This window comes from Chiloscyllium plagiosum, chromosome 26 (genome assembly GCF_004010195.1).
Source record: "Chiloscyllium plagiosum isolate BGI_BamShark_2017 chromosome 26, ASM401019v2, whole genome shotgun sequence".
Taxonomy (NCBI): domain Eukaryota; kingdom Metazoa; phylum Chordata; class Chondrichthyes; order Orectolobiformes; family Hemiscylliidae; genus Chiloscyllium; species Chiloscyllium plagiosum.
In genome coordinates, this window is record NC_057735.1 from 27399078 (window position 1) to 27415659 (window position 16582).

Sequence of the window (16582 nt, forward strand, 5' to 3'; positions counted from 1 at the left end):
GGACTAGCCGGTTTCGAAACAGTTTCTCTCCTACTGTTGTTAGAGTACTGAATGGACTCACAAACTCTTTAACATTTGCCTGTACCTGTGTTTTTGTTTTTGTTGCTGTTTAACTATTATTTACTTATCTATGCTACTTAACTCTGTGATCTGCCTGTATTGCTCGCAAGACAAAGCTTTTCACTGTGCCTCAGTACATATGACAATAAATTCAATTCAAATTCAAATTCAAAGGATTTACAAGGATGTCGCCAGGTTTGGAGAGTTTGAGCTATAGGGTGAGGCTAAATAGGCTGGGGGCTGTTTTCCCTGGAGCATTGGAGGCTGAGGGGTGACCTTATAAAGGTTGATAAAATCATGAGGGGCATGGGTAGGGTAACTAGCCAAGGTCTTTTACCTGGGATGGGGGAGTCCAGAACTAGAAGGCATAGGTTTAGGGTGACAAGGGAAAGATTTAAAAGGGACCTAAGGGGCATCTTTTTCACGCAGAGGATTGTGCATGTATGGAATGAGCTGCCAGAGGAAGTGGTGGAGACTGGTCCAATTAGAACATTTAAAAGCATCTGGATGGGTATATAAATAGGATGGGTTTAGAGGGATATGGGCCAAGTGCAGGCAAATAGGACGAGATTAATTTAGGATATCTGGTTGGCATGGAAGAGTTGGGCCAACGGGTTTGTTTCCATGTTGTACATCTCTATGACTCTATGAGATAACCCATCAATTGGTGTAATGTCAAGCAGATTGCTAATGCAGCTTCAGCAATTTGGAATCAGAGGCAGGAACTTCTCCAGTCATGGGGGTCACTTTACTCTTTCATCTGCACGAATATAAAAGTGAGCTTGAAGTAATAACTAATCATAGACCTTATAAGCTTGTTCAAAAGTCTTACTTGAGTGGAGTATTAGGTACTCAAACTAAAGAGCACAGTTTCCCCATTGAGAATCAGCCAGGTGAGCTCAACCCAGTGGAGTATCCTTCATGACATTCTTTTCCAACAGCCAGTACTACTTGTTTTGGAGGAAAGGTTGCTGAACAACATCTATACGACATAAGACAAAATGTGGTTCTATAGTCCTTAAAACTGAAAAGGAAGTGGCAACAAGATTGAACTTTTAAATGATAATGACTATGAAATTACAAAACTGGAAAGACAAGATTAGAAGAGTGTCTGCAACAAATTGTCCACATGCTGCAAGGCCTTCACAAAGTCTGAAGTGAGCTCACTGTTACAACCACATCTGACCTTGTCTTATGAAACAAGTATATTGTCATTCCACAATCACCGAGGGAATGTTTTGAGATAGTGCCTGAAAGTCAGCAGGGAATTGTCAAAACTAGATAGGTCCTCAGGGAAAGAGTATGCTTCCCAGGAAAAGACTAAATGTTACAATACGAAGTCATCAATGTTTGTCGTGTCAAGCAAACACATTATCAAAGTTTTGTGATCCTCTCAAGATCTCTGAGCCAGCTCAAGGACCATGGACATAGCATTGATTTCACAGACTTGTACATTGGGGAATACCTGTTTATTGACAACTACAACAGACCTCCAGTTGAATAAGCAGTTACTATGACTTCAGCAAGAGTAAATATTCTGAAGTTTGAGGAATTTTTGCGATGTTTGGAGACCATCAAATGGTGAGAAGTGACAATGGGCCCTCTTTCAACCACATTGAATTTAATAAATTTGTGAAATACTTGGATTTCACTCATCAGAAATTCACACCCCATTGGTACAATATCTAATGGAGAATATGTACAGCTGTAGCCAGCAGTAAATTGTGGAAGCAGGGGTTGTATGTCTTTCTTCACAATGTCAAGATTCCAGCTATATTGATCCTTTCACAGTTTTGCAGGCATCTTCCTGAGCTATCCAACAGAACTAATGATGAACATGCACGTGAACATGATCAATAGCTGAATGATCCAATGAAACTAAATGCATTGTGAAACTTAGAGATGCATCACCAAAGCCAGGAGACACAGTGCTTCTGGATTATGATGGTCATATTGGAATGTAAACAACCTCCTATGATATTAGCCATTTGATGTGACCAACACAAAGGATCTATGATCATTGCCAACTGCATTTCATCATTAGAAATGTAACTGAAAACACATCTTTTTTTTATAAGCAACAACATCTTTCGAAAGGGCTGATGAGATGCAGTGGTAATGTTCCTACCTCAGAATCAACAGGGCTGGATTCAAGCCTACCTGCTTCAGAAATGTATCAAACACATCTGTCTAATTTGATTAAAATATCTGCGCACATTGAATCAGCTTTCCACATCAACATCTTTGATGGAGTCCTTTAAAAGGCGACCTATAAAGTTTCACCTGTCATCGACCATTCCTAAACACTTTCCAAAGGTCTCATAGGCTGCATAAGGATGTGGAGCTGCTTCTCTTTCACGTGACAGTATTTCAGAACAGATTTTTATATGAAATGCTGCACTTCTTGAGTGATGTGGGGGATGGGGAACTGAGATGGGGGTTGCTGGGATAAGGTTTTATTAAACCTACTATTTTTAGAATCTCCTACTATATTTATGCAGCATGGCATATATTTTAGTAAGGTTCATGTAAAAGTATCCCGTGGTTCTCCCTGTCAGTGGCCTCAACGTCGTCCTGTATTGAGGCTTATGGTAAAGACTCCTTTGTGTCTGCTGTGACTGCTGACTAGTAACATTAGTTAAGGAGCTGTTTTGTTTCTAATATTCCCCACATAGGATCTTTGCAACTGCCCCCACTGCAGGATTTATTGTCTCTGTGGCCACGATTCAACAAAGCTGCAGAGAAACTGAGGAGGAATGAAAGTGTCAGCAAACCCAGGAATAGCAACAATTTCCAGCCATAGTTGAACAGTGTCCTGATGACAATGTCACAGCAGGAGGTCCCCTCAGGCTATGGAGAAGGTTTTGGAGACCAAATGTTTACAGACCTGCCTGTCATTTCTTCCAGATGAGTAAAGCTCACTGCTGTCATTGAAAGAGGATATCTGGGGATGCCTGAATCTAATTGTGGCATCTGCTGGAGAAGAACTTGCAATCTGAAGGGATGTGTGGCCATCCACTCCCAGTGGTTGTCAGATGACAGACACACAAAATTCTTTGCCTCTGGCCACTTCCAAGGATCCACTGGGGACCTGTGTGCGATCTGTCAATCCTCAACCACAAATGTATCAAGGCTGTAACCGATACAACTTGTACGAGATCACACCCTTTCATCTCATTTTCCATGACAAGATGGTGCAACAGTTATACAGTCATAGAGTCATAGAGATGTACAGCATGGAAACAGATCCTTCGGTCCAACCTGACCGGAGGATCAGATATCCCAACCCAATCTAACCCACCTGCCAGCACCCAGCCCATATCCTTCCAAACCCTCCCTATTCATATACCCATCCAAATGACTCTTAAATGTTGCAAATGTTTAAATGTTGCAAATGACTCTTAAATGTTTCCATCACTTCCTCTGGCAGCTCATACCATACACGTAACACCCTCTGTGCAAAAAAGTTGCCCCTTTGTTGAGAATGTGCTGCTGAAAAAGCACAGCAGGTCAGGCAGCATCTGAGAAGCAGGAAAATCGACATTTCCGGCTGGAGCCTGTCTTCAGGAATGAGGCTGGGAGCCTTGGGAGTGGAGATTTAAATGGCAGGAGCGTGGGGCTGGAGAGAAGATAGCTAAGAGTGCAATAGGTGGGTGGAGATGGGGGTAAGGGTGGTAGGTCAGAGAGGAGGGTGGAGTGGATAGGGGGGAAAGAAGTTTGACAGATGGGACAGGTCATGAGGGTGGTGCTGAGCTAGAAGGTTGGAACTGGGGTAGGGTGGGGGGAGGGGAAATGAGGAAACTGGTGAAGTCCACATTGATGCCATGGGGTTGAAGGGTTCCGAGGCAGAAGATAAGGCATTCTTCCTCCAGGCGTCGGGTGGTGAGGGAGTGGTGATGAAGGAGGCCCAGGACCTGCATGTCCTCGGCAGAATGTGAGGGGGAGTTGAAACGTTCAGCCATGGGGCGGTGGAGTTGGTTGGTGCGGTGTCCCAGAAACGTTCTCTAAAGCGCTTTGCGAGAAGGCATCCAGTCTCCCCACTGTAAAGGAGACCACATCGGGAGCAATGGATGCAGTAAATGACATGTGTGGAAGTGCAGGTGAAAGTTTGATGGATGCGGAAGGCTTCTTTGGGGCCTTGGACGGAGGTAAGGGGGGAGGTGTGGGCGCAGGCTTTGCAATTCCTGCGGTGGCAGGGGAAGGTGCCAGGAGGGAAGGGGGGGGGGTTGTTAGGGGGCGTGGACCTGACCAGATGGTCACAGAGGAAACGGTCTTTCCGCAAAGCGGATAAGGGTGGGGAGGGAAATATATCCCTGGTGGTGGAGTCCATTTGTAGGTGGTGAAAATGTCAGCGGATGATTCGATTTATGCAGAGGTTGGTGGGGTGGAAGGTAAGGACCAGGTGGGTTCTGTGCAGTTGGAGGTGTGGGGTTCGAGGGCAGAGGTACATGAGATGTGTTGGAGGGCATCTTCAAACACGTGGGAGGGGAAATTTTGGTCTCACATCCCATCACCAAACCATCATCTCCCAGACATACACAGCTTCATCACCTCAGGGGATCTCCTACCCACAGCTTTCAACCTCATTGTTCGGGAACCTTGCACTGCCTGATTCTACCTCTTTCCCAAGGTCCACAAGCCTGACCACCCCAGTCGACCCGTTGTCTCAGCCTGCTCCTGCCCCACCGAACTCATCTCCACCTACCTCAATACTGTCTAATCCCCCGGTCCAGGAACTCCCCACATACGTTCGGGACATCATCCATGCCCTCCACCTCCTCCAAGACATCCGTTTACCCGACCCACAATGCCTCATCTTCACTATGGATATCCAGCCCCTCTACACCTCCATCCGCCATGACCAGTGCCTCCAAGCCCTCCGTTTCTTCCACTCCCGAAGTCCCCACCAGTACCCTTCCACTGACACTTTTATTCATTTGGCTGAACTGGTCTTCACCTTCAACAATTTCTCCTTCCAATCCTTCCACTTTCTCCAGACGAAAAAGGGTAGCCATGTGCACCCGCATGGGCCCCAGCTATGCCTGTCTCTTTGTCAACTACATAGAACAATCCATCTTCCAGAGCTACACTGGCATCACTCCCCACCTTTTCCTCTCCTACATTGATGATTACATCGGCGCCACCTCATGCTCCAGTGAGGATGTTGAACAGTTCATCAACTTCACCAGCACATTCTACCCCGACCTTAAATTCACCTGGGCAAACTGTGACACTTATCTCCCCTTCCTGGACCTCTACATCTCCATCCGTGAGAACCAATTCAACACTGACATTTTTTACAAACCCACCAATTCCCACAGCTGGATTACACTGCCTCCCACCCGACCCCCTGCAAAACTGCTATCCTGTATTCCCAATTCCTCCACCTCTGCCGTATCTGCCCCCAGGTGGACCAGTTCCACCACAGAACACATCAGATGGCCTCCTTCTTTAAAGACCAAAATTTCCCCTCCCACATGGTTGAAGATGCCCTCCAATGCATCTCATCCACGTCCCACACCTCTGCCCTCGAACCCTACCCCTCCAACTGCAACAATAACAGCACCCACCTCGTCCTCACCTTACAACCCACCAACCTCTGCATAAATTGCATCATCCGCCGACATTTCTACCACCTACAAATGGACCCCACCACCAGGGATATATTTCCCTCCCCACTTTCCGTAAAGACCGTTTCCTCCACGACCACCTGGTCAGGTCCACGCTCCCTAACAAGCCACCCTCCCCTCCTGGCACCTTCCCCTGCCACCGCAGGAATTGCATATCCTGTGTCCACACCTCCCCCCTTACCTCCATCCAAGGCCCAAAGGAGACTTCCACATCCATTAAATTTTCACCTGTACTTCCACACATGTCATTTATTGTATCCGTTGCTCCCGATGCGGTCTCCTCTACCTTGGGAGATTGGACGCCTTCTCGCAGAGCGTTTTAGAGAACATCTCCGGGACACCCACACAAACCAACTCCACCGCCCCATGGCTGAGCCTTTCAATCCCCCTCCCACTCTGCTGGGGCCATGCAGGTCCTGGGCCTCCTCCATCGCCACTCCCTCACCACCCGACGCCTGGAGGAAAAACACCTTATCTTCTGCCTCGGAACCCTTCAACCCCAGGGCATCAATGTGGACTTCACCAGTTTCTTCATTTCCCTTCCCTCCCAGCTTACCCCAGTTCCAACCTTCCAGCTCAGCACCAGCCTCATGACCTGTCTCACCTGTCAATCTTCTTTCCCATGTATCCACTCCACCCTCCTCTCTGACCTATCACCTTTAGCCCCACCTCCATCCACCTACTACACTCTCAACTACCTTCTTCCCAGCCGCACCCCGCTCCCATTTATCTCTCTACCCCCGAGGCTCCCAGCCTCATTTCTGAGGAAGGCCTGAAATGTTGATTGTCCTGCTCCTCGGATGCTGCCTGACCTGCTGTGCTTTTCCAACATCACACTCTCAACTCTGATCTCCATCATCTTCAGACCTCACCGTCTCCAAGATTGGTGCAGCAGCCCAGGCTTAGGCTTTGCCAACTTAACTCCCCCATAGATGATAGATGATATAGACTATAGATGATATATGTGTTGTTTTGAGAGTACAATATCACAACACGGCTTTTATCTATAGAAAGGAATCTATTCTGTTAATGGATAAATTATCTGTGATCATTGGTACTACATCTTAGTTAGTGGTCAGCACCAAGTGCCCTGAAAGCTGTCATGCTGCCTATATCCTCGATAACTGTCAAATCCTTTCTTAATTTCAAAGGTCAGATGCCCTAGAGGGATGCCTGCTAGGAGACAAGGGCTAACCTCTACAACTAGGAAGGATGACTCCTTTATGCAACTCCAAAAAACAAAACACATTTTTCATTTGAATTTTTCTTTATTTTTCCTGGTGTTTCATGTAAGTTAACATTACAACTATTTGAAGGCTTCATTGTGTCTGATGCTTCAATGTTCAACTATGATAACACAATATGTCACAATGAATGTTGAGGAAAGTGAGCACTCCTTTAGAGAGAGTTCAAAAGTCATAAGCTGCTAAGGAGGGATAGCTTCATTCTTCCAGGAGCAGTTAAAATAACAGTTGATCAGATGGATGATCATTTAAACTGTCAGTGTATTTATATACATCAAATTCTAATTACACTGGTACCCCCATACCACTTTTCACTCTCAGAATTCTTCCTTTTTATTTCACTTTCTATGACACCTTGTTGTAGTCCCAGGGTGCGAAGCAGGACTGGATGGAGCTTGTCTGTTACTGGAGCCTGATAAACTTGAAGGTTTGAGTGAATAATCCTCGGGACATTGTTGGCTCGAGGGCTAGATATGCTGAGAGTATCCAGATGCAGGCTCGCCCTCCTCAGCTTTGTTGGGGAATGGGAATTTCAGGTAGGATGGAGGTAGAGAGGCTGAGCACCTCTGTATGTCCCAAGAGAAGATAATCCAAAGGAAATTGGTTAGGGGTATGTCTGGTCTTCCAAATCACCTGGTTTTCTCCCTCTCTAAATTAGACTTGGATTCACACCCACTGACAAATGTTTGTGAGATGAAGCAGCAGGGACTCTCACCAAGAATGGACCTAAAGGAGAATAGTGTTTAAAACATTATATTCTCTCAGCCCCTGTCCCCAATCCTTCCCCACCTTCCCCTTGTGAAAGAGGCATTTGAGAACAGGTTAAAAATGTTACTAGGACCTTTCCTCCCTGATCAGATCTTAAATTCCATCTGGCATGTTCAACAAGTGATCTTGCTGGTCAGGTATACAGCATTAAAAAAAAGGACCCAGTACATGACTCTTGGCTAAACAAGGTATATAACACTAAAATTACTTAGTGAAGGCTACAGAGAACAATAAAATGCTATGGTATAATAAAGGAAAGAAAGCCTTTTTGAAGCCAATTTATGTTCATTGTTTAATTATATTTTCATGGTCCCAAAAAGTATAACTTATCTTAACTCATCGTTTCAGGAAAACAAGAAATTGTCAGCAGTTTGGAGCTGTTTTGGACTGTTTTGCGCTCCAACCTTGTTCTGATTTCGTTTGTTATTTATATTCGTATGGCTTGAACATGCAGCAAACCTCGCTCCATCATAAAAGGCATGAGATTCCTCTGTCCTCAAAGGTGTTCCACTTAACTGGAGAAGAATTTGAATTTGTGCAGTCGCCTTTCTGGATAAAAAAGGACTTGGTCAAACAGACAGGCTTTAAGTCCTGTTGTGATCAGCGAATCTGTTGAAAGAGGTTGACGCCAAAAGGTGGAGACACATAAGGGGGGGGGGGGGGGGGGGGAATTCTCAGAGCATGGGGCATCCACAACCAAAGGCATAACCACCGATGGTGAAGAAATAAAACTGAGGCTGGACAAAAATCCAGCATTTGATGAGTGCTGTACCTTGGAGGGTTGTGAGTTTGACAGAAGGTACTAAGGTAGGGAAGAGTGTGAAGGTGGATTTAGAAACAGGAATGGGAATTTGTTTAAATAGGACCCAGCGTAGATCAATGAATACAGGATGACAGGAAATTGCACCTTACTGTAAATCAAGGAATGGACAGCAGAGTTTTGGATGACCTTACATTTATGGAGGATGGAGTGTGGAACTCCAACCAACAGAGCATCAGAAACATGGCTTTCACATTATCAGGATACTCCAAAACTTTTGACTATCAATAAGCTACTTTAGAATGCAGTTCCTGTTGTTATGAACACAAATGCAGCAACTAAGTTGCACTCAACAAAAAGTCTGGCACTCAGCAATGAAATTAAATTTCTGACTAATTTGTTTCAGTGGTAGTGGTCAAGGGATAAATATTAGCAGGGAACTGGGAGACCTTTCGCTTGAAGGCATACTAAGAAATCTGTCATATGCACCTGAGAGGGCAGACAGATCTCAGTTTAACATTTTTTTGAAAGATACAATAAAAAGTGGAGAAAGAAATTTGACATGAGAACACTAAGTGACCAGATGAAAACAGTGCCAATGGTAATGTCAAAAGTTATTTTACTTGCCATTTTCCTTCTTTGTATGTTTCACAGAGTTGCTGATCAATATTGGGATTTAGAAATAATTTTTGTTGGCAGCTGAACATGTAATAATAGGTAAATAAAGGCCAGCTGAGCATGATCGATCCTACAATGGAATATCTACACACAATTGCCTTCATTGCCTTACCTGACAGTCATACAATCTGCAGAGCAAGGTGAAACAAAGACAAGAGTATTTTTGCCAAGTTCGGAAAGAACTCTGGAAAAATATTTTCTGACATTCAATGCCAATCAAGCAAGCTTCATGAGCTGATTATTATGAGTGATACAACCTTCAGTGATCTACTTGTTCACTATAAATACATTATGCAGACCATTCTTAGGAACACAACCAACTCCATTTTTAATGCACGTAGTAAAAATTATTGCCTATGCTAGCAATGATTCATGAGATCAATGAGCCTCAGAAAAGTAATTCCCAGCATGTAGCTTAGTTCAAAGTTTACCTAACTCAAATCCCTGCCCCTCCCTAATCTATCAAGTTTGAATCCATATAGATTGAGTCTAATCATGTTCTTAAATCTGCGAGCTGCTAACCAATGTGATCACTCTGCCTGAAATGTTTTCCAAAGCTTCTATATCCTTTATGACTTGAGACAATTAAACAGGATGTGACCTGGCATAGATTAAGAATTTTATTGCTTTATTAATATTTAATTGTGCTGACATTATACCCTATCAGTTTTTTCAGTAATGTCACAGTGCTGGTCAGGGACCTTCAATGACTTATGCAACAAAAAATTCACTCAGTGTCGGAATTCAAGCCATAATTGCAACCTTTGCCCTTTTCCTCCCAGCTGTATGCTTTTGGGCCTGAGACAATATGTTTTTCCAAATAATATTAGTAACTCAAAAATTTTAAAAGTACGTGACACAACAACTTAAATTTGCCATTACATAAAATGCAATATAGTTCAATTTCTAGCATTATGATATGTGAGTACAGGTTGTACTTACGACATACATTTCATACACTTGGCAGGAGGGCTGTAGACAATTGCTATCTCCACTGAACCTTTGCTGCAACTGGCCCAAGCTTTAGGCCCTTTGTACATGGTCCTGGATCTTGGAATATGCTAGTCTGCACCATTCAGTCTTGGGCAGCTCTTTACACTAGAATACCAATAGGGTTCAGGAAGACCAAAGGGAGTCTTTCACTGAATCCAGTGGCAGTTGATAATTGGGGAAAAGATGTAAGCCCACAGTGTAGTTTTTGATGGCAAGACAGATTTCCATTTGTGCAGATTCACATTTAAAGCTGAAAACACTACCCATTAAGTATACTCTGAAGCTTGTGAAAGAATGAAAAAATACAGTTGACAGCAGTCACTTTGTGAAATTGTGTTAGACTGCTTTGTGCTAGTTTGAGTGGGAGAGAATTAATGTAGTGTTTGGAATGTATGACACACCACATTGTACAGACCAATTCAGTGCATTACTTTTTACATCTTAAATTTACATTAGTGAAACAATCTGAAAAAAATAATGTAACAATGGTCTCGTTGGTCTGTGTTTTATTCATCAATACAACGAATGAAAGAAGGCATAGAAGGAGATTCTTTGCTAATGCTAGCTGCCTCTACCATTGGTGTTTGTTTAATCCTGTTGTTTCGGTTGGATGATTTAGTGCTGATAAGGTTTTACGTTTTGCTCCTCCCTCCCACTCAAGTTGCAACAGGTTAGTGATTTTCAGGAGTGTACACACTGGAGACAGTGCATTTGAACAACTCAGCTGTTTATTTGCTGTAGATTACTGTAGAACGGCTCTTCAAAAATAGTTTTTGTTACAGCTTCTAAATTTCTCCTGAAGGAAAGTTTAATTATGACGATTTAGACGTGTGTTAAAGACACATCTGACTTAATCAGGTAAGCATATTTGGATTCCAAGCATATATTCACTTCAGCTTCTTAGGGATTGTTTGCCTTCCTAGAGCGGGCACACCTTTGGGTGTAGTTTTACTGTGTCTCTGCTAGTTCACATAACTGCTTCAAAGTGAAGCTGATAAAATAACTTTAGACATTTTAATGCACAGGCAGTTCATAAGGTCGACAGTTGTTGGTGGTCCTGGCATATACCATAGCTGTGTTAAAACAATAGCAGAACAGTTCTGAAGTTATCATAAATCTGATTTATGACAGACAATTGAATGCAGTGACAATCTTTAAAGGTAGATGTGTTTTTTTCTGTCTGTGAAATGAACGTTTGAATGTTTGAATGACTTATTTTATCTTGGAAAGTGATAAAAATTGAGAGAGAAACAAAAAATTCAAGAAAGCCTGTTTAAGAAAACGATATGCAGTATCAAAACAACAAATGAACTTTAGGTAGGTCTGTTTTCATGATTAAAATTTAAGTTATCTGAAAAGAAGGGAATGAATCTGGGATTCCTTTGGAAATTTATATAGTTATGAGTGTTAACTTTACTTCTGTACTTTAAATTATTTGTTATGTGTATTTGACTAAATGCTGTTTTAACTATTAACACACTTGAATGATAAAGCTCCAAGACTAATTAACCTGACAGGACGCAATGTCCAGGCAAACTCAAGGTAGTGCATTCTTTGTTGAGGTGTTGCCCTATTTCTTATTGAACTGCAGCCTGAAATGAGTCATTGCTTTCAGGAAAGGAAAGGATAAAAATTGGATGATATAATTTGGTAGATTATATAATATTTAGGTTCTCTTTCTGTAAGATGATGAATGCAATATACTTCTACTTTAAAACAAATGCTTTTTCCAGAATACTTATTATTTTAAGTTGCGTTAAGTGCTTTTTTTTGTGACAATGGAAAGTTTTAGACTGTTATAATATTGTTTTGATGTCGGGAGAACCATCCTAAAAATCTGTTTTTCAAATGGAAACTCAAACCTAGACATCTATGTGATGATTCTTTGAGTAATAGTTGGCTACTGACTAAACAGTGATTCAAGTGAATGAGTAAATATACTGTTACAATCACATTTACGAATACTTTGGAATGACCATGTTGTAATCTCTGACAAACATACAGCTAAGAAGCAGCTAAGAACTGGGCTATTTAAAAGGTAATGGCATTATATTTTGCAACTAACACTAATTGATTTGTTTAAGTAAAGCCAGAGACATATTATCAGTATAAATTAGAAGCCACAATGACAGGAGTCACAGCCATCTAAATTACAGAATTAATTAATGTGGCTAATGTCTGGTAATTACTATTTTTAGCAATTGCTTAACAAAATAAACAGCAGGGATCAATAGGTGACGCTTACCTTTTTAATGGCTAGTTATTTGTAAGCACTTAGCAGGCGTAATAGCTTGGGTATGTATGTATCAAATAATGTATATTGTTTTATAAAAGCCCAAGTGTAGTCAGGAATTTGTTACAACCACAGCAAGGGTCAATCTCTGAAATTCACGAGATCTCAGGGAACAATCTTTTTTTGTGTGGGCAAGGGCTGTCTCGCTGTTGAGATTGCCTGCTTCCTACGCCACCACAGCCAAACCGTGAAATGATTATTTCCTGCCATCTCTACTGTCACTGTAATGACTTATTTCTTGCTGTTCCTGCAACAGTATTTGAAAGCAGAAAATTTGCAAGGATCAGTTCTGTGTTAGGCATATGCAAACAGAGGCCACAATGTGAATTAGAAGTGCTAAGTCATCACGTCTATTTGCTCTTTTTTGGTGGCCACTGGTGGGGGAGGGGGAATTCCATGGCAGCACTTTGCTATATGATACCTTAGGAAGCCTTGTGAATGAATACAAGGGTTATAAAGGTATGAGTCTCACACATGATATCTGAGTGCTGATAGAGCACCCGTAGATCACTATTCTTTATGCATTAACGCTGTGACATGTTTAGAATGGTATCTGTTCTATAATTTATGTTAAAACTTTAGAACAACAACTTTATTTTCTTGTATATGTCCAGAGCTTTCCAAATAGTCAAAGAATCATAGAATCACAAAAGTCTTGTGGCACAGAGGGATGCCAATATGCCCAGCATGCCCGCAACAGCTCTTCAAATGAGCATTGTTTTTGATTATCAATCTCCTGCTTTATCCCCATATTTTTGCATTTTGTTTTTTTAAATAACTGTCAAATTATGCCTCAGTTGAATAGACTTCCACCACACTTACTTGCAATGCATTCCAAACCCTAACTACTGTCTTTTATAAATATCTTTAAATCCATGCCCTCTGATCCTTGTTTCTTTTTATAATCAGAGACAATTTCTCCTGGTTTACATGAAACATTGAAATATTAGGATGAGCCACTGAAATCTTGGTTAACGACATAGGTTTTGGGCAATCTCTTTAAGGGTGGCAGAGTGATTTAATACAAAGCATACTTGTGTATGCGGCTCAGGTAGCTGAATTGGCAAAGCTCCCAGTGATAAGACAAAGGGAACAGGTAAGTTCAAGAGTTCAGAGTTATAGAAACATAAGGCTTGGGGTGGGAATCGTAAGGCTGGATTATGGTACAGTGATGCAGATGGGCAAGTTTTTATATTTGAGGTGGCAAAGCACCAATATAAGTCAGCGAGGGCAGAGGTGAGGGGTAAGTGGGACTTATAGGTTAGCAAGAGGGTGCCAGAAGTTTGGATGAATTCTGAAGAAGTTTGTTTTCAGCAAAGTAAAGGAAGAAAGGTTAGACAGGAGAATAGTGTCTGGAGCTGGTAATGACAAGGATGGGAATTACTATTTTGGGTGAACTCTGGGCTGTTTTAATATGCTAATTATGTTTACGGACCGAAATTGTTGACTTTGTAGTTGAGGAGGTGGCAGTCAGTCTTTGTGATGAATACAGTATAGGATTAGAAGCACTTGAGACACTGAGTTAGCAAACATTCTGTTTCAGCCTGAGACAGAGACCAGGATAGAACATGAAATCGAGGATACACGAGACGTAATTGTAATAGGGGCCTAAAATAATGACTTTGCTTTTCCCAACATTTAACTGGAACAAATTGAAACTCGTTTGAGAATGGATGCCAGCCAAAACCTCTTGACAGCACAGCAACAGTGGAACGTCAAGAGGCATATAGAGAGGTGGAAGTGGATGCCATTAACATAAAAGGAAGTTGACCTTAAATCTGTGAATAATGTTGCCAATGGATGGCATTAACATAAGTAAGAGAAAGGGACTGACAATAAGTCCTTGAAGGAAACTTTTGGTGTACAGTGAGGAAGATAAGTTTTTGCTAGAAGTGGTGTGACTATAAGACCATAAGACATAGCAGCAGAAGTAGGTTTTTTGACCCATCAAGACTGTTCTGCCATGCAATGAGATCATCAATTGCAAAACGCTAGCATCCAAGTTCAGCAGTTCGTAGGGAAGGATAATAGCCTTTATTTCAAAGGAATTATAATGTAGAAATAAACTGTACAAGCATTTATTAGACCACTCTCGGAATGCTGTGACCAGCATTGATCCCCTTAGCTAAAGAAAGATATACTGATATAGGTGGTAGTCCAGGGAATGTTCACTTGCTTAATGCTAGTATGGAGGGATTTTCTTATGAGGAGAAATTGAGTAGGTTAGGTTTTACCCATTGGACTTTAGAAGAATAAGAGATGATCTTTTTGAAACTTAAAAGATTCTTGGAAGGGTGCAGGGGTTACAGTGTGTGCTTAACAGGATAGATGTTGAGGTGCACAATTAAAACAGAATTGAAGAGGTAATCCTTCATTCCAGTTTCTTGCCTTATTCCCATAACCCTTCATTCTTTACTGATTAGAAATTTCAGTCATCAATATACTTAACAGCCCAGCCTCCATAGCTCCTGCAGTAAAGAATTCCAATGATTGACTACCTTTCAAGAGAAAGAAATCCTCTGCATTTCTATCTTAATAGGGTGCGTTGTTCCTGCCATATTATGCTGTATGGTCTGAGACACTCCTGTACGGAGAAACAACCTTGAAGCATCTACCCTGTTAAGCATTCCCCCTGCCCAGCCAAGAATCACATAAGTTTTGAAAAGATTGCCTCTCATTCTTCTGAACTCCAATTCAAGCTCTCCTCATAAGAAAATCCCTCCATACTAGCATGAACCGAGTTAACCTTCTCTGGACTGTCTCCATGCCAGTGTATCTTTCTTTAGATAAGGAAAACAAAACTACCTACAGCATTCCAGGAGTGGTCTGATCAGTGCCTTGTACAGTTTATTTTTACATTCCAATTTATTTGAAATATAGACCATTTGCCATTCCTATTAACAACTGAACTAGGATTTTAGTTTTTTGTGATTTATGTAAAAGGACTCCCATATTCCTCCCATACCCCTCTGTTACTGCAGCTTTCTGCAGTTGTTCTCCATTTAAATAATAGTCAGCTCTTCTATTCTTTCTGCCAAAGTGCATAACCTCATATTTTCCCACATAAATTCCATCTGAAAAGGTTTTGCCCCTCACTTAAGCTATATATGTCTCTCTGTAGATGTGTTGTGAGATCCTCACCACCCACTTTCCCACCTATTTTTGCGCCATCCACAAACTTGGTAAGAATACATTCACTTCTATAATCCACATCAGAGAGTTTGAAAAGGGCAAAGATGAAGAATGCATTGCAGCCAGAGTCAAAAAAATAATATGTAAAGAATGTATGCAGCTTGTGTGGATAAAAGGGTTGATTTATTGGGGTGATTATGTTAATAATTTTTTAAGGGACCGATCAACACATAAGGAAAAGAAACTGTTCATTCGCCTTGGGGTCCGGAAACAAGCTTAGATTGTTAACAGTTGAATAGGAGTGGAGTCAAGGTGATTAAATTGGAAGTCAGGAGAGTGTATGTGTGGAGATGGAAGAGAAGTTGCAGAAAGATAAGGGTCTAAAATGAAGGAAGATGTGGGGAGAGAAGAGGCAGAAGAATGGCAAAGAAGTTCATGAATTGCCAGCACTTTTGTTGGAGTTGAGAATAGAAGAAAAGAGGAGAGGGATTTTCGAAAATGCTGTTAGTTGTTGAAAGAATGTCAAGCATTATATTTGCCCTCCAGGCTGATACTCTGTTAGTGAATGATTTTGACAGAGAAGAATGAATTCAAATAATGTTTGATATGCCCCAGGAAGATCTTGTGGTGGATGCCAAGTTTGTACCTGTTGAATTTGAAGGATTGAAAGCTGAAACAACATCAGATGGAATTACCAGTATTGGAGAGAATGATGATTTTGTTGGGGCGCAGTGGGCATAGCTTGCAACAAGGAATAATTGTCACCTTGATGCCTCCAGATTTATTACGATGAATGGAGGGTCAAAAATCAAGGATATAATTTGAAATTATTGTTGTAATTAAATCAGGAGAGTTTTATTTTCTGAACACAAATACAGAATGAGTGGGAATTTTAAGGAGTGAGAAATATGTGATAATGAGTTAAATGGGAATATAATTACAAATGGCCTTTGTGAGTGATCATGTCCATGGGAGCAATTGAATCATAGCAAATGGAAACTTTTGAGATGGTGACATGACAGGC

The 16582-nt window shown here is 41.6% G+C and overlaps 1 protein-coding gene across 4 annotated transcripts in view; it reads left to right on the plus strand.

The window, feature by feature from the left end:
* Nucleotides 1-16582, plus strand: part of LOC122563206 (innate immunity activator protein-like) — a 102378-nt gene that overhangs the window by 23515 nt on the left and 62281 nt on the right. For 2 of the 4 annotated variants that reach the window (XM_043716768.1, XM_043716764.1), the window contains exon 1: nucleotides 10838-10991. The exons of 1 other annotated variant lie outside the window; for it this stretch is intronic. The gene's annotated coding sequence lies outside the window, so the exon portion shown is untranslated. Of the gene's footprint in view, nucleotides 1-10837; nucleotides 10992-11272; nucleotides 11294-16582 lie in introns of those variants that run through there. One more of the 4 variants, XM_043716767.1, reaches the window with a different exon arrangement.